General features: G+C 47.5%; 1 long non-coding RNA gene and 1 other non-coding gene across 2 annotated transcripts; both read left to right on the top strand.

The window, feature by feature from the left end:
• The first annotated feature begins 290 nt into the window (after positions 1 to 290).
• On the top strand, positions 291 to 4,396 carry LOC105727396 (uncharacterized). The gene is made up of 2 exons (XR_002478266.2): positions 291 to 721; positions 3,890 to 4,396. It is a non-coding gene; the product is annotated as an uncharacterized LOC105727396 (transcript).
• Positions 4,397 to 17,053: 12,657 nt separating this feature from the next.
• LOC105727417 (uncharacterized) lies at positions 17,054 to 18,373 on the top strand. The gene is made up of 2 exons (XR_001109768.1): positions 17,054 to 17,186; positions 18,091 to 18,373. It is a non-coding gene; the product is annotated as an uncharacterized LOC105727417 (long non-coding RNA).
• The last annotated feature ends 7,494 nt before the right edge of the window (positions 18,374 to 25,867 follow it).

Here is a 25,867-nt window from a genome sequence, read left to right as displayed (position 1 = left end):
TCACCGCAACTTCCACCTCCTGGGTTTAAGCGATTCTCCTGCTTCAGCCTCCTGAGTAGCTGGATTACAGGCATGTGTCCCCACACCCAGCTAATTTTATATTTTTAGTAGAGACAGAGTTTCTCCATGTTGGTTAGACTGGTCTCAAACTCCTGACCCCAGGTGATCCACCCGCTTTGGCCTCCCAAAGTGCTGAGATTACAGGTGTCAGCCACTGTGCCCGGCCTGGACATTCTAATTTCTAAATTGAGGTTGTGTTTGTGAATTGAAGTGACCATAGAATTGTCTGTTTCCTCAGAATGTGCAGGAAAGTAATGGGGGGATTTCACTCAGTGTCAGGGAAGATGTTTCTCCACCAAATACATGTTCAAAGGGACACTAGGAGATAAAAATTAAGGTGTGCTTTGATCATGTCACAGGCCGGGTTTGTTCAACATGCTGGTCGCAGTGAGGAGAATTCTCCAAAACAAGTCTAGGAAGTGAATGTTCCAGAATGTTCTAGAACTTGGTTCATTAGGCAGGCAAGAAGTGTGCCTCTGGGAACCTCTTGAGCCCTTCATGGGCTCACATACCACCCCTCCCAGATGCTTCCATTGTTGACTTCTAATGGCTTACTATTTCCCCTTCTGCTGAGAACTGCCATCTCAGGAATCACCTCATCCTGGAGTTTATTCCCCTCACCCACAGGGAGGCTCGCAGCCAACAGCTGACTCGTACAGAGGTACACAAAGCCAGCCTTCTCAGGTAAAGCCTAGACTTTACCTGAGACCACATCTTTGCTTGGTTCCCTCCCCGTCTTGTTTCCCTTCATCCCTTATGGGTTCTTTCCTTCGTAAATCACACAGTACCTAATCCTTGCCTCTGGCTCTGTGTCTGAGGACCTGAAGATGATTCTGGGCACCTGGAGGTACTTTTGTGACTGGGCTATTTCACTAGCTCTGAGCTAGGTAATCCATTAGTGAAACTTCTGGATCCTAAATCAAACTACATAGGTCCAAATCACAGCACCATTACTTCACTGCTCTGTGACCCTGGCCAATGACTGGTTACTACATCCCAGTTTTCTCATCTGTAATACAGAGGCAAACACTGACCCACTCCCCAGGGCTTCGCAAGGATTCAACACGAGCACCTGGGATAGTGCCTGGCACAGCTGATGGTGCTATTGTTATTCCTCCAGGCTGACGGCACTGACAAGTGCAAAGGAAGTGGCTTTTTGCCATCTAGTTGAGGATGCTGTATCCTGGGGTAAGTGGCCAGATTATAGGACGGCTGCAGTTCAGTTGTAATGAAATAATCACTCTTGGCCAGGTGTGGTGGCTCAGATCTGTTATCCAGCACTTTAGGAGGCAGAAGCAGGTGGATCACCTGATGTCAGGAGTTCAAGACCAGCCTGGCAACGTGGTGAAACCTCATCTCCACTAAAAATACAAAAATTAGCCGGGTGTGATGGCACACACCTGTAATCCCAGCTACTTGAGAGGCTGAGGCAGGAGGATCACTTGAACCGGGGAGGCAGAGGTTGCAGTGAGCTGAGATTGCGCCACTGCATGAGACTCCATCTTAAAAAATAAATAAATGAATAAGCCAACAACAAAAAACCCACCCCTTATGGAACCCCTACTATGGCCTAGTCCCTGTTCCACGTGCTGCATATGTGCTAGTTCACTCTGTCTTCACTACCTTTCACAGCTGATTTAATTATCTCCATTTTACACAGGAGAGAGCTGAGGCTCAGACAGTCTCAGAAACCATCTTTCAGATCCACAGGGTAAAAAAAATGAGTGCATCTAAAATGACCACAACTAAAAAGGGCAGGTTGTGCACGGTAGCTTACAACTATAATCCCAGCGCTTTGGGAGGCCAAGGCAGGCAGATCCCAAGGTCAGGAGTTCTAGACCAGCCTGGCCATCATGGTGAAGCCCTGTCTCTACTAAAAATACAAAAATTAGCTGAGCGTGATGGTGCATGTTTGTAATCCCAGCTACTCAGGAGGCCGAGGCAGGAGGATCCCTTGAACCTGGGAGTTGGAGGTTGCAGTGAGCCGGGATGGTGCCACTATACTCCAGCATGAGTGACAGAGCAAGACCCTGTATTAAAAAAAAAAAAGGTAATGGCGAAAACCACAATTACTTTTGCACCAATCTAATATATGTACATCTACAACTCAATCCTCTTAGCGATAAAAAGAGACAAACTATTGATACATGCAATAACATGGACAAATCACAAAATAATTACACTGAATGAGAGAAGTCACACAGAAAGAGTACATATTGGCCGGGCATGGTGGCTCACGCCTGTAATCCCAGCACTTTGGGAAGCTGAGGCAGGCGGATCACCTGAGGTCAGGAGTTTGAGACTGGCCTGGCCAACATGGCAAAACCCTGTCTCTACTAAAAATACAAAAAGAAATTAGCCAGGTGGGGTAACGCATGCCTGTAATCCCAGCTACTAGGGAGGCTGAGGCAGGAGAACTGCTGGAACCCAGGGGGTGGAGGTTTTAGTGAGCTGAGATTGGGTCACTGCCCTTTAGCCTGGGTGACAGAGAGATTCTGTCAATTACATGATTTTATTTCTATAAAATTCCAGAAAATGTAAAGCCATCTATAGTGAAGGAAGGCAGTCTATAGTGATGATGGTTACCTGGGAATGGGGGTGGGATGAATGGGGAATGACGTATAAAGGAGCACGAGGAAGCTTTTGGAAGCCATGGAAACGTTTGGCATCTTGACTGTGGTGTTTGTTCTTTGGGTATGTACATATGTTGAAACTCATCAAATTATTCAATTTAAGTATGTATAGTTTACTGAACATCAGTTATAGCTCAACAATGTTGTTTATTATTTTTATTATTTTTGAGACAAAGTCTCGCTTTGTCACCCAGGCTGGAAGGTAATGGCATGATCTTGGCTCACTGCAACCTCCACCTTCCGGGTTTAAGTGATTCTCCTGCCTCAGCCTCCCAAGTAGCTGGGATTACAGGCATGCACCACCACACCCAGCTAATTTTTTTATATTTTTAGTAGAGATGGTGTTTCACCATGTTGGCCAGGCTGGTCTCGAACTCCTGACCTCAGGTGATCTGCCTGCTTTGGCTTCTCAAAGTGTTGGAATTATAGGCATGAACCACTGTACCTGGCAATAATGCTGGTCTGTCTTTCTTTCTATCTTTCTTTCTTTTCTTTCTTTCTTTCTCTTTCTTTCTTTCTCTTTCTCTTTCTTTCCTTCTTTCCTCTTTTCTTCCTTTCTTTCCTTCTTTCCTTCTTTCTTTCTTGAGACACAGTTTTGCTCTTGTCACCCAGGATGGAGTACAATGGTTCGATCTCTGATTACTGCAACCTCTGCCTCCCAGGTGCAAGCAATTCTCCTGCCTCAGCTTCCCATGTAGCTGGGATTATAGGTGTGTGCCACCAGGCCCAGCTAATTTTTGTATTTTTAGTAGAGACGGGGTTTCATCATGTTGGCCAGGCTGGTTTTAAACTCCTGACCTCAGGTGATCCACCCTCTTCCGGCTCCCAAAGTGTTTGGATTACAGGTGTGAGCCACCGTGCCCGGTTTTGTTTTGTTTTGTTTTGTTTTGTTTTGAGATGGAGTCTCACTTCTTTGCCCAGGCTGGAATGCAGTGGTGCCATCTCGGCTCCCTGCAACCTCCGCCTCCCAGGTTCAAGCAATTCTCTGCCTCAGCCTCCAAAGTAGCTGGGATTACAGGTGCCCACCACCATGCCTGGCTATTTTTTTTGTTTGTTTTTTAGTAGAGATGGGATTTCACCATCTTGGCCAGGCTGGTCTTGAACTTCTGACCTCATGATCCACCTGTCTCGCCCTCCCAAAGTGCTGGGATTACAGGTGTGAGCCACCGTGCCCAGTCTTTTTTTTTTTAAACTAGAGTGGCACAATGAGGATTCGAACCCACATATGTCTCACTGGACATATGCCTAGGAACTGGTAAGTTATAAAAAAGACCTCCTTTATTGGCTGGAGATGTAGAATTAATCCAAATGGTGTCACCTCAGGGAAGCCTTACTGTCACTTCCATGGAGGATGGTGGCCTGGGCTCTCACCACCCTACTGCCCGTCTTCAGGCTTTGTCACTGGATCCTTTCCCCACTGACATCCTCCTCCATGTTGTCCTCCAAATGTGCTGGCTGAGAGCCCAGCGCCAGAATTAGAGGGACCTGCGTTTGAATCCCAGCTCTGCCATTAAACACCAGCTGTCTGACCTTGACTGTGTTCCTTTGCTTCTCTGGGCTTCAGATTCCTCATCTGAATAGTAATAGAAGCTACCTTGGGATTGCCTCAAGGATCAAATGCGAGAGAGTTCACCTTAAACAATTAGTGGAGGGCCTGGTGTGTAATAAAGCCCTCAATAAATGTTACCTATTATTGATCTTCACCTGGGCAGTGGCTGCTGACTGTTTGTTTCTCAGCCTTTGAATCGGGTACTTCCGACCCAGCTCTATTTATCGACATGGAAAGATGCCCAAAGCGTATTGCTGAAGGAAAAAAGCAGGCTACAAAAGAATATCTGCCTCCCAGGTCATTTTAAAGTTCAAAGCTAACAATGGACATCTAGCTCTTAGTAGGGTACCTGGGACACAGGAAGCAGTCACTGAAAGCTAGCTGTGACTATTATTAATATGAAAGCATTTTTGTAGCCCGTGTGATGCCACATTCAAATATTATGTGAGTTCCTGTGAAACTAGGTGATATCTGCAATGTACTTGAATCGAAGGGAGGTAGACCGGCGTGTTCCCTTCTGCTTTCCTCTGACACATTTCAGGGAGCGATCATGGGCACAGCTTGACTTGGCCTTGAGACCTATTGATCCGATGTGAATTTTGGTACTTTTTCTTTTTTTATTTCATTTTCTTTCTTTTTTCTTTTTTCTTTTTTTTTTAAGACAGAGTCTCAATGTTTGGAGTGTAGTGGCTATTCACAGGCGTGATCTCACCACTGATCAGCACGGGAGTTTGGACTTGCTCTGTTTCCAACCTGCGCCAGTTCACCTCTCCTTAGGCAACCTGGTGGCTCTTCACTCCCAGGAGGCCATGTGTTGGTCCTTTTTTATGTGGCCCTAGAGTGAAATAAAAGAAAAGCATTACCCTTTGGCATTGAGACTACAAACTCGGGTTTAGGATGCTCTTTGTAATAACTGAAGTGCTGTAATAAATTAAACACTTGAGGGCGCTCCAATCTATCGGCAATACAGAGAAATTAAAAAAGCAGCGATAATAACGATGATGTATGAATGCTGCTTTACATTTAACAATGCTATTTACATTCAACATTGAGTTCTTACTATGAGAGACTAAAATGTAGTAAGAGAGTCATAAACTTTATCACATTTTAACCTTGCAAATATCCCATCAATTAGATATTATTATCAAAGATTTTGTAATAGGGCATATCACTCTGTGGGATTTAAAAAATTTGTGTATTATATATATGCATATAATTCTGTTTGAGACGGGGTCTCATTCTGTTGCCCAGGCTGGAGTTCAGTGGCACAATCGCAGCTCACTGTAGCCTAGATCTCCTGAGCTCAAGCGATCTTCCTGCCTCAGCCTTCCCAGAAGCTGGGACTACAGGTGTGCACAACTATACATGGCTAATTTTTTTGTAGAGACTCGCCATGTTCCCAGGCTCCTAAGTTCAAGTGATCCTCCTGCTTTGACCTCCCAAAGTACTGGGATTACAGACGTGAGCCACTGCAACTGTCCTAAAAACATTTTTTATGGAGTTGTAACTCACAAGCGTTATAAAAAGTAAAAACATTAAGTGTACAGCTTGGTGAATTGTTACATATGAATACACACAGGTAGCCTCCATCCAGATCAAGACATAAAGCTTTTCTAATATACTTTCCACTCATTCCTACTCCCACCCAAGGCAACCATGCTCCTGATTCTATTACCATTTATTTGTTTTGCTTATTCCTGAACTTCACATAAATGGAATCATACATATGCAAACTTTAGTGTTGCCAGGTTAGGCATATAAAAATCCCGAATGTCATTTTTTTTTTTTTTTTTTTTGAGGCAGAGTCTCACCCTGTCACCCAGGCGGGAGTGCAGTGGCATGATCTCAGCTCAGCAAACTCCACCTCCCAGGTTCAAGCAATTCTCCTGCCTCAGCCTTCCCACTAGCTGGGATTACAGGTGTGCACCACCATGTCCGGCTAATTTTTTTTGTATCTTTAGGAGAGACAGCATTTCATCATGTTGGCCAGGCCGATTTCGAACTCCTGACCTCACATTCTGCCCTCCTTGGCCTCCCAAAGTGCTGGGATTGCAGGCATAAGCCATTGCACCCAGCCCAGATGTCATCTACATTTGACTTGCTCCTGGGACTTACACTGAAACAGTTATTCAATATTTAATCTAAAACTCAAATTTAACCGAATATCCTGTATTTTATTTAGCAACTCTAGTAGTCGTTTGTGCCTGAATTTCTTTCAGCATAATTTTGAGATTCACCCATGTTGCAGTCATCAATAATGTCTTTTTTTTTTTTTTGAGACAGGGTCTCGCTCTGTCACCCAGGCTTCAGTACAGTATTGCAATCTTGGTTCACTGCAACCTCCACCTCTGGGGCTCAAGCAGTCCTCCTGCTTCATCCTCCTGAGTAGCTGGGGCTACAGGCACATGCCATCATGCCTGGCTAAATTTTTTGGTGTTTTTTGTAGAAACAGGGGTCTTACTATGTTGCTCAGGCTGGTCTTGAACTCCTGCACTCAAGTGATCTGCCTGCCTCGGCCTCCCAAAGTGCTCGGATTACAGGAGTGAGCTACCTCACTTGGCCTCAATGTGTTCTTCTTAATTGCTGCATAGTATTCTTCTTCTTCTTCTTCTTCTTTTTTTAGAGATGGGGTCTTGCTATATTGCTCAAGCTGGTCTCAAACTCCTGAGCTCAAGTAATCCACCTGCCTCAGCCTTCCAAAGTGCTGGGATTACAGGCATGAGCCACGGCACCCAGCCTAATTGCTGTTTTGTATTCTATTGCATAAATATACCACCATATATTTATTCCTTCTACTGTCAGTGACAAGGGTGGGTTATCTTAGAAAAGCAGTGTAGAGTGGTGTTAAGTGGGTACGTTGTGGCATCAGAGGCCTGGGGCATTTATCTCTTAATTCTACCTCTGACTTGTGACCTTAGCCAGGTTACTTAATCTCCCTGTGCCTCAGTTAGTTCAATGTTAATATGGACTAATAATAGTGCCTCAAATGCTGTTGTAAGGTTTAAAGGAGATATTCCATATAAACCACTTCGAATCGGGCCCAGCACAGACTTAACTCAGTAGATGTTGTCTGTGTCATACCTATTAAACGTAGGAGAAAACTGAGGTTCAGAGGCTTGAAGAGACTTGCTCAAGGTCACATACCCAGTATGTAACAGATCCCTTTGTCATGGATATTGGCTAAATTAGAGTCATTCATTCATTCAACAATTTTTTTTGAGCATATATTATGTGCCAAGCACTCTTTTAGGTCCTGTGACAGTCCAAAAGTTTCTACTAATATGAAATGTACATTCTTTTTATCTTTTTTGAGATAGTCTTGCTCTGTTGCCCAGGCTGCAGTGCAGTGGCAAAATCTTGGCTCACTGCAACCTCTACCTCCCAGCACAATTGATACTTCCACCCCAGCCTTCCAAGTAGTTGAGACTACAGTTGCACACTGCGGTGCCTTAGCGAGGTCTAGCTAAGTTGCCCGGGCTGGTCTCAAACTTCTGGGCTCAAGTGATCCTCCTGCCTCGGCCTCCCAAAGTGCTGGGATTACCAGCATGAGCCACCGCACTTGGCCTGAAATGCACATTCTAGGGAAGCTAACATTCCTGTTCGCCTGCCGGACACTTGACCTGTGATTTTCAGTTAAATGAAATATTGTCTGAAAAGAACTTAGCGTGGAGCCCCACATGCAACACCATTCCAGAAATGGCAGCAACTAGCCAGGTAGTAGCAATATCTACAGAAATGCTGGGAGATGGGTATCAGCAGCCCCATTTTAGAGTTATGAAAACTGATGCTCCGGGAGGGTGAGGAACTGACTCAAGAAAGCACAGCCAGTCTGTGGCATAGCAGGAATTCAAAGTCATGGCCACCTGACTCCAAAGCCCTCGGGATTTCTCAGTGCAGGGTTTTCAGTTCTGATGGACAAGGAGAGGGGGATGGCTACAGCTTGAGGATTCAACTCTGCCTCTGAATTCCACATGTCTGGGGTTCAAGGCTTAGCTGTGGGACCTCAGGCAAGTTTTTGGCTGTCTATGAGCCCTAGTTCCTATACCTTTGTGATAGAGGATTATACAGAAAGCTGTCAATGCCGTTACAGGCAGGAAATAAACAATCAAGGGAGTTACTGCTGATCTACAGTGAAGAGGGGGCTTCTGAATGTGTCCGTTGCTAAGCCTCTAAATCAATTTCTTTTGTTTTTTTAGAGACAAGGTCTTGATCTGTCATCCAGACTGGAGTGCAATGGCACCATTGTATCTCACTGCAGCCTCAAACTTCCGGGCTCAACCCATCCTACCACCTCAGTCTCCTGAGTAGCTGGGACTACAGGCACATGCCCCCACACCCAGTTAATTTTATTTTATTTTGTAGAGATAGGGTCTTGCTGTTGCCTGGTTGGTCTTGAACTCCTGGCTTCAAGCAATCCTTTCCACCTCGGCTTCCTAAAGTGCTGGGATTACAGCTGTGAGCCACTGTCTCCAGCCTAAATCAATTCTTACTTATAGAAAAAAGCTTATGGCAGGGTGCGGTGGCTCACTCCTGTAATCCCAGCACTTTCAGAGGCCAAGTCGGGCGGATCACAAGGTCAAGAGATAGAGAACATCCTGGCCAACATGGTGAAACCCCATCTCTACTAAAAATACAAAAAATTAGCTGGGCATGGTGACGCATGCCTGTAATCCCAGCTACTCGGGAGGCTGAGGCAGGAGAATCACTTGAACCCAGGAGGTGGAGGTTACAGTAAGCCGAGATCACACCACTGCACTCCAGCCTGGTGACAGAGTGAGACTCTGTCTCAAAAAAAAAAAAGAAAAAGAAAGAAAGAAGCTCATAGACATGGGAAGGTGCCTGGGATATCTTGTTTAGTGTGTGTGTGTGTGTGTGTGTGTGTGTGTGTGTGTGTATTTATATATATATATATATATTTTTTTTTTTTTAATCAGGTCCTAAGACTATAAGCAGGTGTGGTATGTCTTCATGGAGCCCTGTCTGAGGATACACTGGACAACCCTTTAAGCAACACTTATTCTGTGTTGGGTGCTGTGCTAAGCACTCCACAAATGGTTAGCTCGTTTCATGCTCCTAACATGTAACACCCTGTGTGTGACAGGTGCTTCCATTATACAGCTTTGCAGGTGCAGAAACAGGCAGGGGAGAGGCCACACTCTAGCACAGTTAGGTTGCAAGCCAACTCGTGGCCCCAGGCACTTTGGTCTGAGTCTGCTCTTGAGCGCTTAGCTCTGCTGCCTCTGCTAACAGTATGTTTCTCTGGGTAGTAAAATTTGCACGTTTCAAACCTTCTTTGTACTTCTCTTTATTGGTTGCGCTTTTGTGATAAGTAGGTTCCTTTTTCATTAAAAAAAAAAATACTAGAGTTCTAATGTGGATTTCTGATGCCTTTAAGAATTAGCTGTGAATGCCTGCAGGGAGGGCTAGGATCCTAAAAGAGAGTCATTTTGCCAAAGGGACAAGCCACTCCGTCTTTTTTTGTGGCAGTGAAACTACTGTCCTTGGTGTTGGGGACCCAGGGGCCAACCCTAACTTCCTCGCACCCTAGGGCCTCCTATGATCCTGGGCAAGTCCCTGGTGTCCCTGTCACTACCTTCCTCCCGCCAGGCATGTGGCATAAAGTGGGCCTTGGTAAACATCTGTTGGATAGAGGAAGAATGTGTCACTGTCTCCTCTGGGCCTTGCTTCATCTCCACCACCATCAAAATTAGCTCCGTGCCTTTCCTTGGGTCCTTGAGAATTAATGAATGAATGAAGTCAATGTAAAGTGCTCATTGTTTACAGGTATATGTGTGTATATGTGTGTATGTATTTAGAGACAGAGTCTTACTCTGTGGCCCAGGCTGGAGTGCAATGGCACCATCTCAGTTCACTGCAACCTCCGCCTCCCAGGTTCAAGCAATTCTCCTGCCTTAGCCTCCCGAGTAGCTGGGACTACCGGTTCGCGCCACCATGCCTGGCTAATTTTTGTATTTTTTACTTTTTTTTTTTTTTTTTGAGACGGAGTCTTGCTCTGTCACCAGGCTGGAGTGCAATGGCACAGTCTCGGTTCACTGCAAGCTCCCCCTCCTGGGTTCAAGCGATTCTTCCGCCTCAGTCTCCTGAGTAGCTGGGACCACAGGCGAGTGCCACCACGCCTGGCTAATTTTTTTGTATTTTTAGTAGAGATGGGGTTTCAGCGTGTTGGCCAGGATGGTCTCAATCTCTTGACTTCATGATCCACCCACCTTGGCCTCCCAAAGTGCTAAGATTACAGGCATGAGCCATCGTGCCTGGCCAATTTTTGTATTTTTAGTAGAGACAGGGTTTCACCATGTTGGCCAGGATGGTCTCGAACCCCTGACCTCAAGTGATCCACCCACCTTTGCTTCCCAAAGTGCCGGGATTCCAGGTGTGAGCCACCATGCCCGACCTTGTTGGCAGATTTTTAGAAAGACAAACAGCAAGAGACATCAGACCCAACCAGATGGATGATGAATGGTGGCCCATCAGGCTAGGGGAGTGACTTTCCAAGCACCCCTGAAATCACTGTGCAGGCCACATCGGAAACAGGCCCAGTCCTCCCCATGGCAAGGGCTGCTGGGAGTTTCCTGCCTGTGACCACCCCCACCTTGTGACCCGGCTCCTATCACCCCAGCCTCAGGAAGGCTGGGCCACAGGGCCATAAAAACCTGCTATCATCAGTCCGTATCTCTACAGCTGGGCTGTTTGCCAGGAGCCCTGCAATTATTTTTATTACATACAAGTCCTATAATTAATTTTTATCGCTGTTTTCTCACAGCAGCCTTTCAAGGAGGGCTAGTTTTGCTGTCTTTCGGTTTGGAGTTGGGGGAACCGGAACCCAGGCCTTGAAGGGGTTTCATGGAATTTCCTGGCTTTGCCCAAAGCTCTAGAGAGGGTCAGGGTTTGAACTCAGAGCCTGTGCTGTGGTTCAAGCTGAGAGTTTGCAGCAAGGCAGGGTAAGTGGTAGAGAATAGCCACTCAGAGTAACGAAAGCCCTGAGGCATGGCTATTCCTAGCTGTGTGACCTTAGGCAAGTCACTCAAACATTCGCTTTCTTTTTTTTTTTCTCAAGAGACAGGATCTTGCTCTGTTGCCCAGGCTGAAGTACAGCGGCCCAATCATAGCTCACTGCAGGCTTGAACTCCTGGGCTCAAGTGTTCCTCTTGCCTCATCCTCCTGAGCAGCAAGGACTACAGGCAGGCATCACCAAGCCCAGGTAATTTGAAAAACATTTTTTTTGGTAGAGATGGGGGTTTTGCTATGTTTCCCAGGCTGGTCTTGAACTCCTGGCCACAAGCAATCCACCCGTCTCGGCCTCCCAAAGTTCTGGGATTAACAGGCATGAGCCACTGAGCCTGGCTGTGCCTCAGAAGTAATTACAGTACTCACCTCATCAGTTAGTATAGATGGGTGCTCAGGAACTGAGGGTCTATTGGCTCTTGAGTTGGAAACTGGATTCATCCAGGACCTGTCCCACTGGATGACTTGGCCATGCCCCTTGCCATCTCTGAGTCTCAGATGCCTCATCTGTGAAATGGGCATCATCTTGCCTGCTGCACCCCTGGGTCTCTCATCTCTAGTCCCATCAGCCTTCTTCACATCTTCCAACCACCCCAGCTTTGCCTTGTTAACACCCAATTCTCCACCCAGTATTCCTCCTCCCCTCCCTCCTGTCTTCTCTTCAGTTACTTAGTAAATATTTTGTGACCACCTATTATGTGCCAGGTGTTGGAAAAGACAGGCAAAGCCTTCGTCTTCATGAAGGGGAGATAGACAATAAACTAAAAAAAAGAAGAAAAGGGCCAGGCACAGTGTCTCACGTCTGTAATCTCAGCACTTTTGGAGGCAGAGGCAGGTGGATCACCTGAGGTCAGGAGTTCAAGACCAGTCTGGCTAACATGGTGAAACCCCATTTCTACTAAAAACACAAAGAATAGACATGCATGGTGGTGGGCACCTGTAGTCCCAACTTCTCTGGAGCCTGAAGCAGGAGAATCGCTTGAACCTGAGAGGCAGAGGTTGCACTTAGCAGAGATGGCATCGCTGCACTCCAGCCTGGACGATAAAGCAAGACTCCATCTCCAAAAAAAAAAAGGAAAAAAGAAAAAAGAAAAAAGAAAACCTTCCAAAAGACAAGACAATTGCAGACTATAATCAGCATTCCCAAGGGAAAGTTATAGTACCCTAAGAGGAAGTAACTGGGAAGGTTGCTTCCTAGAAAGGCCTCTCCAAGGAGACACTTCTGTTTTTTGGTTTTTTTGAAACAGGGTCTGGGTCTGTTGTCCAGGCTGGAGTGCAGTGGTGTGATCTTGGCTCACTGCAACCTCCACCTCCTGGTCTCAAGCAATACTCCCTACTCAGCCTTACGAGTAGCTAGGACCACAGGCGTGCGCAACCACACCTGGCTAATTTTTGTATTTTTTGTAGAGACAGAGTTTTGCCGTGTCGCCCAGGCTAGTCTTGAACTCCTGAGCTCAAGTGATCTTCCTGTTTTGCTTCCTGAAGTGCTGGGATTACAGGCATGAGCCACTGCTCCCAGCTGAGGCTTCCATTTTAATTAATACTGTATTTGAATATGCACATGGTGCGATTTCAAGCAGCTGTGCTGCCACGACGTCAGGCCCTTTTGTCCCCAGCTTTGCAGTCTTCCTCCCAAGAGGCCCTGTGTTGCCGGTTTCCTGAGAGTGGGTGACATTAGCGACATCTGAGTCATAAGAAGCAGCAGCTGTTTTGAAGATGTGAGAGAAAAGGAGTCCAGGCAGAATGACACGGTGGTGGTGGTTAATGCAAAGGCCCTGAGGGTGGACAGGCGTCACTGAGTGACAGTGGGGAGCAGAGGCCATGGGGGCTGGTGATTGGAGGCCTGCAGGTGGTGGAAAGAATTTGCATGTGGGAAGAAATTTGCATGTTACTCCATGTGGACTGGGGATAACTGGGTGGGCTGGGGACTAAGCCTGAGCATCTGCTGATTAGTTTATAAACACTAATCTGGTGATTTTTTATAAACACCCAGAGAATGGACTCAGGGGCCAGAGTGGGGCAGGAGACCTGCCGGGAGGTAGCTGGGCTTTAGTAAATATTTTGTGACCACCTACTATGTGTCAGGTGATGGTGAGCACCAGGGCTGGGATGGAGGAGTGAGGCGGTGGGAAGTGGTCGGTTTGGGTTGTTTGGAGGTGGGATTGAGTCTAGGTGTCGGGGCCATGGGCTCTCATGACACCTGGCTGCCATTGGTGTCATGTGGCAGGATGTGAATGGCAGGATGGGTTTGGGGGGTGATTCACGTAACTGGGATTGGTGGGAGGGAAATGCCCTTGAGGGATGAGCAGAATCTAGCAGGCAAGAGACTGCTGCAGCCATCTCTGCAAAGCTGTGTTCCCATTTACCAAGGGCCTCTCCACCCTCTAGTCAGTCCTTGGCAAACACATGGCAAACTAGCCCCCTATGGACACTCCACTCTCTCGCTGGCCTCCTGCCCCCCTTCCAGCCCCTGAGTTCATTCTCTGCAGTGTTTGTGTAAAACACTAATCAGAAGATGCTCAATCCCAGCCCCAACCCCACCCACTTATCTCCAGGCTGCGTCGCGTAACCTCCAAGTTCCTTCCCAGCACTCCGTCTTTGTGGTTGGATGCATGCCGCCCCACTGTAACCTGGCATGGAGTGGGCCTTAGGGGACTAGAGGGTGGAGAGGCCCTTGGTAAATGGGAACACAGCTTTGCAGAGATGGCTGCAGCAGTCTCTTGCCTGCTAGATTCTGCCCGTCCCCCATGGGCACTTCCCTCCCACCAATCCCAGTCACATGAATCAACACCAAACCCAACCTGCCATTTGCAGCCTGCTTCTGATACGCAGGATTTAGAACCCCACCGTCAGATTCTCATATTCTCTTTGCCGTGGTGGAACTTTCTTCCCCATGAAAGCTTGACATATAAAATCCATAGAAAGTTGTAACTTCAAATGCCTGAGAATTCAGGAAAAACAGGAGAGTGAAACAGACATGAATCTCAACACCGATATCATCATATACAGCAATTGTCGAGAAAAAAAAGAGGCTGTTTTATTAAGCACCACAATTTCAAATCGGGGCATATCTGACAATTGTATTCTTTTTTTTTTTTTCTTTGAGGCAGAGTCTCGCTCTGTGGCCCAGGCTGGAGTGCAGAGGTGTGATCTCGGCTCACTGCAACCTCTGCCTCGAGGTTCAAGTGATTCTCCTGCCTCAGGTTCCCAAGTAGCTGGGATTACAAGCGTGCACCACCATGACCAGCTAATTTTTGTATTTTTAGTAGAGGCAGGGTTTCACCGTGTTGGCTAGGAACTCCTGACTTCAAGTGATCAGCTCGCCTCGGCTTCCCAAAGTGTTGGAATTACAGATGTGAGCCACCAAGCCCAGTCCTGACAATTATACTCTTTTCACCTGTTCGGCAAAGGGTAGACAGATAACCTCCTGTACTTGGAATGGATTATTTCCTCATTTGGTTTCCCTTCTATCCAAACACAATCCTGCTTTGTCCAGAGAAATATTTCCAGATGGTAATGGTTTCTGTATATGTGTTTCAAAAAATTTTACATAAAATTTGAAGTATAACACACATATGGCTGGGCATGATGGCTAATGCCTGTAATCCCAATACTTTGGGATTAGGCTGGAGGATCACTCGAGCCCAGGAGTTGGAGGCCAGCCTGGGCAACATAGCAAGACCCCCTGCCTCTACAAATAATAATAATAAATTAGCCAGGCATCGTGGCACGTGCCTGTAGTCCCAGCTACTTGGGAGGATGGCCTGAGCCGCAAGAGGTGGAGCCTGCAGTGAGCTGTGATGGTGCCACTGCACTCCAGCCTGGGTGACAAAGTGAGACCCCAACTCTAAAAACAAAAACCAAAAAACAGACATCAAAAAATGCACAAAACTCAAGTGTGCAGCTCAATGAATCATTGCAAAGAGAACCCCCATGCCACTGGGACACAAGTAACTGGAATTACAGGCACCCACCACCACGTCTGGCTAATTTTTGGGTTTTTAGTAGAGATGGGGTTTCGCCATATTGGCCAGGCTGGTCTTGAACTCCTGACCTCAGGTGATCCACCTGCCTTGGCCTCCCAAAGTGCTGGGATGACAGGCATAAGCCACCATGCCAGCCTTATTTTAAGATATTTTAAAAGAACCATTTGTTTCAATCAGCGAATGTCTGCTGCTCTCCTACTACTGGGGCTACATGGTGACCGACAAAGAGACTTTGCCCTCAAGGACTCAAGGCTGCTGGAGAACCCTGTTCACCAGGGTCTCTCTCCACTGCACCATGGCTGGCTTGAGGGCAACGATGGGGTCTTTTCATCTCTGTGAAAGAGAGATGATCAACAGCAGGTGTGGAAACTGGCAGATCATACCACAGTGCAGGGAGGGCAGCAGGAGTCCAGGATCCTCACCATGAACTATCCAGCTCCAGGCAGGGAGCAGTGCGGGTCCCAAAAACTCATGGGGGATTCTCAGTCTCAGTGCTGTTGACATTTGAGGCTGGCTAATTCTGTTGCGGGTGATGTCCTGTACAGGGTAGGATGTTTAGCATATCTCTTTTTGTTTTTTGGGGACGGAGTTTTGCTCTTATTGCTCAGGCTGGAGTGCAATGGCACAATCTCGGCTCACCGCAGCCTCCGCCTCCCGGGTTCAAGCAATTCTCTTGCCTCAGCCTCCTGAGTAGCTGAGATTACAGGCACCCGCCACCATGCCTGGCTAATTTTTTTTTGTATTTTTAGTAGAGACAGGGTTTCTCCATGTTGGTCAGGCTGGTTTTGAACTCCTGACCTCAGGTGATCCAACTGCCTCAGCCTCCCAAAGTGCTGGGATTATGGGCACAAACCACTGCGCCCGGCCTTGTTTAGCACTATCTGTTGCCTTCACTAGTAGCATCTTCTCTACCAGTCACGATGACCCAAAGTGTCTCCAGACACCGCCGAATGTCTCCTGAGGGCAGTCACCCCAGCTTGTGAACCGCTGGCTTAACTGAAGCAAACTTAATGAAGAAAGTGCAGAGGTGAGGCACACAGGGATTGCAACAGCGGGGAGCTATTAGCACCCCAAGCCAAAGGGGTGAGAGAGAGAATGTTGTTCCTTGATGCAGAGATAGCTGGAGCCATAGAAGTGAGGTCAAGGCAGGAGTTGAGGCCACAGAGAAATTCAGCCTCTGACCAAGCTAAGGCAAAACAGGGAAGGAGCTGGGGATGGCATCAACACGCCCACTTCTCCCCCATCCTGCCCTTTTATCTCTGCAGATTCCTCCCCTTGGCTGAATGCATTGTGACTTCAGAAGGCACAGCTGCCTCCAGGCTACAGAGCAGGACAGACAGGGATGGAGATTGGACTGCGTGTGTGTGGATAAGCAGAGAAGAACCGTCACAGGGAGGCAGGGACAGGCACCAGAAGACAGGACATTTGCATACTTCTTCAGCTGGAGAAAGCTGGGAAGGAGTATCTCACCAGGGGGAAGAGCATGCATGACGCCATGGAGCGCCAAGACAGCCTGGCTCCCTGCATTGTTTATTTAATTGTGATGGTTTGTTTGATTGACTTTGCTCTGTGTGCACGTGGTGAAAATAAAACATTTCAAAAGGTCCAAAAGGGCATAAAGTGGGAAGCAGATCTTTCTCCCACCCCTGATCTTGGTTACCCAGCCCACCTTCCCAGAAGCCATCTTGCTCTCCAGTCTCTCATCGCCTTCCAGAAGTAGTTGGTGCACATGCTGGCCAGTAAATGTATATGACTTGTGTCACCTGAACTCCTAATTTGATTTAATTTCATGGGTGTTTGTGGAGCCCCTACTGTGTGCAAAGAAATGATCTGAGCTCTCTGGCTTCACACCCTAAGCCCAACTCTGACCCACTAAGCACTGTGCACCTTCAGACCCACCACTGCTGGCCTCCCATCTCTTTCTCCAAGCAACGGGTAGGCCTGCCACAGTTATGTTGTTCAATTTATTTTTTATTTTTTTTGAGATGGGGTCTTGCTCTGTTGCCCAGGCTGGAGTGCAGTGGTGCGATCTCAGCTTACTGCAACCTCTCCCTCCCGGGTTCAAGTGATTCTCTTGCCTCAGCCTCCCGAGTATCTGGGATTACAGGCACCCACCACCACACCCTGCTAAGTTTTGTATTTTTAGTAGAGACGGGGTTTTACCATGTTGGCCAGGCTGCTCCTGACCCCAAGTGATCCACCCGCCTTGGACTCCCAAAGTGCTGGGATTACAGGTGTGAGCCATTGTGCCCGGCCTCAACTGATGTTTTGTGGATTGAACTGAATTAAAACTGAACCATTGGTAAGAAGCAAATTATAATGCAGGAGCACACATAAACCTTGGGTGTGGTTCAGAAGACCACGTGTTTTGGGGAGAGTGAGGGTTCTGTCTCCAAAGACTTGCTCTTGCTGGAGCCAATGGACAATTGTCTAAGAAGGGAATACCTATAGCGTGACCTAGAGGGGGCGCTCGAGTGTGAGCAGATTGGGTCCAGTCACCTTTGTGGGACTTGACCTGGCTTAGATCAGTCCAGGGAAGACCAGATCTTGCCTGGCTACCTCCAACTGGTGTCTGCAGCCCTTGGGGGAGTTTAGGGCCAGGAGAAGGAGCTGGCAGAGCTGGCCAGCTGCAGAAATGGGGAACCCCACAACCAGCATGTGAACTTGCTGGTGCCTAGAAGCTAACGACCAAATCTGGGTACCAGAAGCCCAGGCAGAAGTTGGGAGGCCAGAGCAGTCCAGGTCTCCAGGAGCAGGCAAGGACCAGGCTCTTGTTCACCTGCCCTGCTCTTCCCTTCTGATCTCTCTTGTTCTCTCAACACCCAGCTCTTTCCTGAAGTGCCTGTGTGTTGAGCACTTCAGGGCAAACACACCTGCCATGGCAGAGCCCCTTTCTGTGCAGATGCTGAGTACACACCAGCCCCCACTCCCATGGCTGCTTTGCAAGGACAGTGTTAATGATCCTCACTTTGTAAACAAGAAAAACTGAAGCTCAGAAAGGAGAGATGAAGGGCGGTAAGGTCGGGCATTGTACACATATGGTGATATCATTGGACATTTTGTGTTGAATGATGGCATGTTGAACACAGAATCAGATACTTTATTTTATTTTACTTTATTTTTGAGATGGAGTCTCCATCTGTCACCAAGGCTAGAATGCAGTGGTGTGATCTCGGCTCACTGCAATCTCTACCTCCTGGGTTCAAGGGATCCTCCTGCCTCAGCCTCCCGACTAGCTGGGATTACAGGTGTGCACTACCAGGCCCAGCTAATTGTTTTGTGTTTTTAGTGGAGATGGGGTTTCATCATGTTGCCTAGGCTGATCTTGAACTCCTGACCTCAAATGATCTGCCCACCTTGGCCTCCCAAAATGCTGGGATTACAGGCATAAGCCACTGTGCCAGGCCAAGAATTTTAGAATCATAAAATCCAGGAGTCCTGGGCTCCCAGGTTACCAGTATAACCCACACTGCCACCACCCGCCATCTGTTCCTCACACTGTAAATGAAATGTTTCTCTCAGGCCAACCTCCTACCCACTCTGGCGTCTTCTTCTCTCACCTGAGGTCTTGTTCCAAACTTGTCTCTCATCTCTCCTTCTTCTAAACCCGTGCACAGCAGCCAGGGACATCTTTCCAAACTACCAACCAGATCGCACCACTCTGCTGCCCCTTAAAACCCTTCCCTGGCTCCCCTTTGCCCTCAGGATAAAGTTCAAACTCCTTGACATGGTTTACTAGGTTCTCAGTCATCTGGCCACAGTCTCTGGCCACTCCGCCCCTCTTCTACCGCTTCTCACCCCCAACTCTACATCAACCCATACTGAACTCATTTTGCTTCACCAGATGTGCTGGATGCTGGCTCTCTCCCCTCACCCCTGGACCTTTGCAATGGCTGTTCCAGTTACTTGGAACACAGTCTATAACAGCGCTTTCTTCCCTGGTTGAAGTACCCTCTTTTCCTGTTTGCTTTTTGGGACAGTTTCTGTTCACATCTCTCCTGAATAGTCTGGATTGGTGTCCCTTCCTTTACCACACTCCCCACCCCAGCTGCTGTGCTTCCCCACATGACAGAGATTACTGCATCATGTGTGCCCATGTGTGTTTGCCTGTGTTCCCATCCACTCATAAGCCACAGGAGGGCAGATACTGGGGTCATCTTTTCTCTACTGAATCCCTAGCACCTAGCACTGTGCCTGGCAGAGAAGAACATATATCAGCCAAGATATATGTTTTTGTTTGTTTTGTTTTGTTTTTTGAGATGGAGTCTCGCTCTGTCACCAGGCTGGAGTGCAATGGCACGATCTCAGCTCACTGCAACCTCCACCTCCCGGGTTCAAGCAATTCTCCCGTCTCAGCCTCCCGAGTAGCTGGGACTACAGGTGTGCACCACCACGCCTGCCTAATTTTTAGTAGAGATGGGGTTTCACCATGTTGGCCAGGATGGTCTTGATCTCTTGACCTTGTGATCCACTCTCCTCAGCCTCCCAAAGGCATAAGCACCACGCCCAGCCCAAGATATATGTTGATAAATGAATCATAAGGTGTTAGAATCACAAGCTTTTAGAACCATGGACTTGGTGAAACAGAAGCCTAGTCTCAGAGTTATATAATCCTAGACTTAGTATTAATTATACACAGAAACAGAATCTCCAAAGCTTAGGATCTCAAGGTTGAAAGAATTCTCATATAGGCATCTTGTCCAAGGACTATCAGTGGATTAGGAAAGTGTTAATTGTGCCCTTCTATATTATTTAATATATATATTTTACATTTATTTATATAAACATTATATTACATTTGTCTTTCAAACATTTATTTTATTTGAATAAAAGTTTATTTGGCATCTAATGAGTGGGAATGCACTCACTGCAGCGATTCAAACGTTTATTTTTATAATGTGTCCTTCTATGTTTATTAAGCACCTAACTTATTTATTAACCAATATTAATTGAGCCTGTTTGTTCTGTGACCAGACACTGTGCTAGGCAACTATGTGAGTCATCTATGGCTGCATAACTCATTACCTTGATTTTAAAACAACAAACATGTATTTTATCGTAGTTTCTGTGTGGTAGGACTTCAGAAATGGCTTAGCTGGATGGTTCTGGCTTAGATGTCTCATGAGGTTGTAGTCAAAATACCAACTGGGACCATGATCCCCTGAAAGCTTGACTGGGGCTGGAGAATCCACTTTCAGTTTGACTCATTCACATGGCTGGCAGTTGGCAGGAGGCCTCAGTTCCTCCCATGTGGACTTTGCCGTAGGATTGCTTGAGTGTCCTTACAACATGGCCACTGGCTTCCCCAGAGCAAGGGATTCAAGATGGCAAGATGGAATCCACAATGCCTTTTATCATCTAGCCTCAAAAGTCACACTCCCTCTTTTTCACAAATCCTAGTGATTACACAGGACAACGCTATTCAGTTTGGGAGGGGAGTACATAATGGTGGAAATACCAGGAAATGGAGATCACTGAGGGAGATCTCGGAGGCTGGCTACCACAGCAGCATTGAATAAAACTCAGTCTCTGCTCTTACGGAGTTAACAGTCTAGGGAGGGAAGGATAGAGGAAGACAATCAAACAAAACAATGAGTTAGAGCTGGAGTAAGCAAATTTCACTCATGGGCCACCTCTGGCCTGCTGCCTACTTTTGTAAATAAAGTTGTATTGGAACTCAGCCACACCCGTTCACTTACATATTGCTTAGGGCTGTTTTACGCTGTAAGAGCGGACTTCAGGAGTTGCAGCAGGGACCGTATATCCTGCAAAGCCGCATGTACTTAGCTAAATGATCAGGGAACGCCTCTCCAAGAGGCAACGTTTGAGTAGGGACCTGAATGTTTAGAAGGAAGTGGCCATGGGAAGAGCTGAGGACAGAATGTTACAGATAAAGGGAACATCAGGGTAAAGACTGTGAAATGGGAATAGCTTCAGTGTGTTGAGGAACAGGAAGGAGCTCCAGGGGGCCAGAATGGAGTGACCATGGGGAGGTGATCTCAGGGGCATGATCAGAAACCAGGTCTGTAGGACCTTCGGGCCCTGGGGAAGAGTTTGAAGTTGTTCCAAGAATAATGGGAAGCCATTGGAGGGTTTTAAGCAGGGAGAGGTCGGATCTGATGCGGATGGTAGAGATGCCTGGTGTAGTTTTGCCTCATTCTCTGAGCAAGATGGTGCCTCTACGGGCCTCTTGAATGCAGCTGTCCCAGAACCTGTTAGTCCTGACAAGACTCAGGTAAAGACCTTTGGCCTCCTCCCATGATTACATGTTCAGGCTTACCCATCCCTCTGACCTGGAAGTCCTTTCTTTTGACTCACTCCGAGTCCCTTGCTATCCCTTGCCAGCCTGCCTCTTCTGGATCTAAGAAATCTGTGAAGTTGGAAAGAACACTGAATTTTGAGCCCTGGGTTCCAGACCATCCCCTTTCCTAACTTGCCTAAGAGTCTGGCAGCCTCACTGGGTCTCAGTTTCCTTGTCTGTAAAATGAGAGGAGAGTCTAGTCTGCCTGGCCCGAGGCCAGGTGATTAAATGTCCTAGGAAGAGCATGAAGGGCGTGTGGCAGCATGGGTTGGGGTGGACTTGGCCAGACTGGGGTTGCTGAGGTGAGCAATGGGAAGTACGGGTGGCTGGTGCATTGGGCAGAAGGCTTCCTGCTAACCCTCCTCAGCTTGATGTTTTTTTTTTTTTTTCTTCTGAGACAGTGTCTTGCTCTGTCACCCAGGATGGAGTGCAGTGGCATGATCACAGCTCACTGAAACCTCCCCCTCCCGGGTTCAAGCAATTCTCTGCCTCAGCCTCATGAGTAGCCAGGATTACAAGCGCACACCACCATGCCCGGCTAATTTTTGTATTTTCAGTAGAGACGGGGTTTCACCATCTTGGCCGGCTGGTCTTGAAATCCTGACCTCGTGATCCATCTGCCTCAGCCTCCCAAAGTGCTAGGATTACAGATGTGAGCCACCATGCCCGGCCTTTTTTCTTTTTTTTGAGATGGAGTCTTGCTCTGTCTCCCAGGCTGGAGTGCAGCGGCATGATCTTGGCTCACCACAACCTCCGCCTACCAGGTTCAAGTGATTCTCCTGCTTCAGCCTCCAGAGCAGCTGGGAATACAGGCACCTGCCACCACGCCCAGCTAATTTTTGTATTTCTGGTAGAGATGGGGTTTTACCATGTTGGCCAGGCTGGTCTCGAACTCCTGACCTCGAGATCCACCCGCCTCAGCCTCCCAGAATGCTGGGATTACAGGCGTGAGCCACCACACTGGCCTGAGTTTTGAACAATAGGGGAGGCTCACTGCCTCCCAGAGGTCCTTGGGATGGTGGAGTTGGAGTTGTCTGGCTATGTGCAAGAACTTTGATGAAGGAAGAGCCAGGGGGCTAATCTGCATCCAAGTCAGCCTCAGGTGTTAGAGCACAGGATCTGTTGTCAGCGAAAGCCCTGGCATCATCACCGATTTGCCCAGTGGCCTTTGTATCCTCAGTTTTCTCATCTGTGAAATGGGGGAATCTGACTGGAGATGCTTCTGCTGTAAGCAGCACTAGCATTTTATGTACCACCTAGAAAGAAAATGCACTGCCAATTAATTGTGACAATGCTTCCTTATCACTTAGAAGTATTTTCTATTTATTAAAAGGCTCTTTGAGACTTAGACATGGTTTTTAAAATTATATATTGGCTGGGCACGGCAGCTTTCACCTGTAATCGCGGCACTTTGGGAGGCTGAGGTGGGAGGAGGTCAGGAGTTTGAGACCAGCCTGGCCAACACTGTGAAACCCTGTCTCTACCAAAAATACAAAAAATTAGCCTTAGCCAGGTATGGTGGTGGGCACCTTTTATACAGGCTACTTGGGAGGCTGAGGCAGGAGAATCACTGGAAACTGGGAGGTGGAGTCTGCAGTGAGCTGCGATCTGGTCACTGCACTCCAGCCTGGGCAACAGAGTAGGATTCCATTTCAAAAAAAAAAAAAAAATCTCTGGGCATAGTGGCTCATGTCTGTAATCCCAGCGCTTTGGGAGGCTGAGGTGGGTGGTTCACTTGAGGTCAGGAGTTCGAGACCAGCTTGGTTAACATGGTGAAACCTCATCTTCATTAAAAATACAAAAATTAGCCAGGTGTGGTGGTGCGCACCTGTAGTCCCAGCTACTCGGGAGACTGAGGCAGGAGAATTGCTTGAACCCTGGAGGCGGAGGTTGCAGTGAGCCAAGATCATGCAATTACACTCCAGCCTGGGTGACAGAGCAAGACTCTGTCTGAAGAAAATAGAAAATTATATATCACCCTTGTGTCCTCATAAAAAAGAAAATCTGGGTAAGATAGATTAGGTAAGGATTTTCAAAATTTCACAGTCAGCATCCAGCCCACCGAGGTCACTTTTCTGCTCGAATCTTCATTGTCCATATGTTTTCATGCAATATCATCTTCCATTCCATTAAACGCTTTGCTCATGCAGCATTTCTTGAAAGAACGCTCCACTATCGTTTCCTGGATTTCCTCCCAACCCGCTTACTCCTGTTCTGCAGGTTTTGCCCAGGTGCTTTCTTGATCTTATCAGAAGGTGTCAATGGAAGGTTTTGGGAAACAAGCAGGACTCCATGTCCCTTCCTCAAATGGTCCTTAAGTCATTTTTGATGAAATACAAAGGGGGTGCCGTTGTCCAGTTAGGCCACCAGAAATAATGACCAGAACCAATTAGGTCAGGGCCACCACCTGATCCAACCCGTAGCAATTGTGGGATGCCACTGATTTAAACACACATCCTGATTTCAGAGGTACTAGAATGTGAAAAAGGGCGTGTCAGAGAATTTTTAAAAACATTGCAATAAGGCTAGATGCAGTGGCTCACACCTGCAATCCCAGCACTTTGCAAGCTGAGGTGGGGGATCAGTTGAACCCAGGAGTCTGAGACCAGCCTGGGCAACATAGCAAGACTCTAAGTCTACAAAAAAATTTAAAAATTGTCCAAGAATGGTGGCATGTGCCTGTAGTCTCAGCTACTTAGGAGGCTGAGGCTGAATAATTGCTTGAGCCCAGGAGGTCGAGGTTGCTGTGGGCCATGATTGAGCCACTGCATCCCAACCTGGGTGACAAAGCGAGACTCTGTCTCAAAAAGAAAAAAATCTCACAGGGTTTTATGTGAAGCTGAAATGAGGTAAATGAAGGATGGTCCCTGACCAGAGGCCCCAAAGTGCTCGGCTCAGCACGGGCTGTTCCCTTGGCATTGCTGAACTCTCCCTGACTACTCTTGGCCCAGGGTATTGCCCTCCCTTGCAGGGCCAGCTCAGGTTTATAGCGACAATCACTGCCCCTTGCAGACGTGATCTCAAAGCCATAAAGGCTTTTACGGTTTCACTCTCCCCCCATGAGATAAGCTTGGGGAGCCCTTCCCAAGGCCGGGGAGCAATCTCAGAGCCAGAGCGGGAGGGGCTGGGCGTTGCACAAGTTGGGAAATGGAACAAGTTTTATGGCCCCAACTTCGCTAAAAATATCACGTTCTCAGATCCTCAGCTGGAATCTGCTAGAGAAACCTCAGCACCTGCAGTGATGCTCATTCCTTCATTCTCCCACTCATTCTATGCAAAGGGAATAGCGTGCAGGACACACCAGTGTGGATATTCTCACTTCGCCACAGTTATGCTGTGGGCGGACCCAGCACGAGCCACTTTCCTCTCAGTTGTATAGCAGGGCTAGTCCATTTCACCTCCCCTGCAATCTCAGCAAGGTGAGTGGGTAAGGCCAGTAGCCAGCACACACAGCGCCTGGTAGATCCACAGCAAATTTGCTAGAATCCCTTTCATTCACCAACTATATTGATCTTTTTTGTTTTTATTTTTTGAAACAGAATCTCACTCTGTCTCCCAGGCTGGAGTGCAACGATGCAATTATGATTACCGAAGCCTCGAACTCCTGGGCTCAAGCAATCCTCCTGCCCCAGCCTCCAGAGTAGCTGGGGCTACAGGCTCACACCACCACGCCTGGCTAATTTGTTTTATATTTGCAGAGATGGGGGTCTCACTATGTTGCCCTGGTGGGTCTTGAACTCCTAGACACCCTAGGATTGCTCCAAGCAATCCTCCCACCTCAGCCTCCCAAAGTGCTGGGATTACAGGCGTGAGCCACCATGCCTAGCCCCATGTTGTTTGTTTCAGTAGTTTGCTTCTTTTTATTGCTGAGCAATCTTCTGTTGACTTTTTTTTTCTTTGATAGACACAGGGTCTCACTCTGTCATCTCGGCTGAAGTGCAGTGGCTTGACCATGGCTCACTGTAGCCTTGAACTTTTGGGGTCAAATGATTCTCCTGGCTCAGCCTCCAGAGTGGCTGGGACCACAGGTGTGTGCCATCACACCTGGCTATATTTTTTCTTTTTGAATTTTTTGTAGAGACAGGGTGTCTTGTTATATTGCCCACGCTGGTCTTGAACTCCTGGCCTCAAGTGATTCTCCCTTTTTCACCTCCCAAAGCTCTGGGATTACAGAAGTAAGCACCGTGCCCAGCCCCATTGACTTTTAAAGTTCTCATCTATGCTTACGACTTGGACTTTTTAGCTCCAGCCCCAACTCTTCCCCAAGCTCTAGACTCATATATCCAAAGAGTCCCTGGATGTTTAATTGGCATCT

This window comes from Aotus nancymaae, unplaced genomic scaffold, assembly GCF_030222135.1.
Source record: "Aotus nancymaae isolate 86718 unplaced genomic scaffold, 86718_ANA_hifiasm-v0.15.2.pri h1tg000029l, whole genome shotgun sequence".
Lineage (NCBI taxonomy): Eukaryota > Metazoa > Chordata > Mammalia > Primates > Aotidae > Aotus > Aotus nancymaae.
Note: the sequence above shows the minus strand (reverse complement) of the source record. Positions and strands in the feature narration are given on the sequence as shown.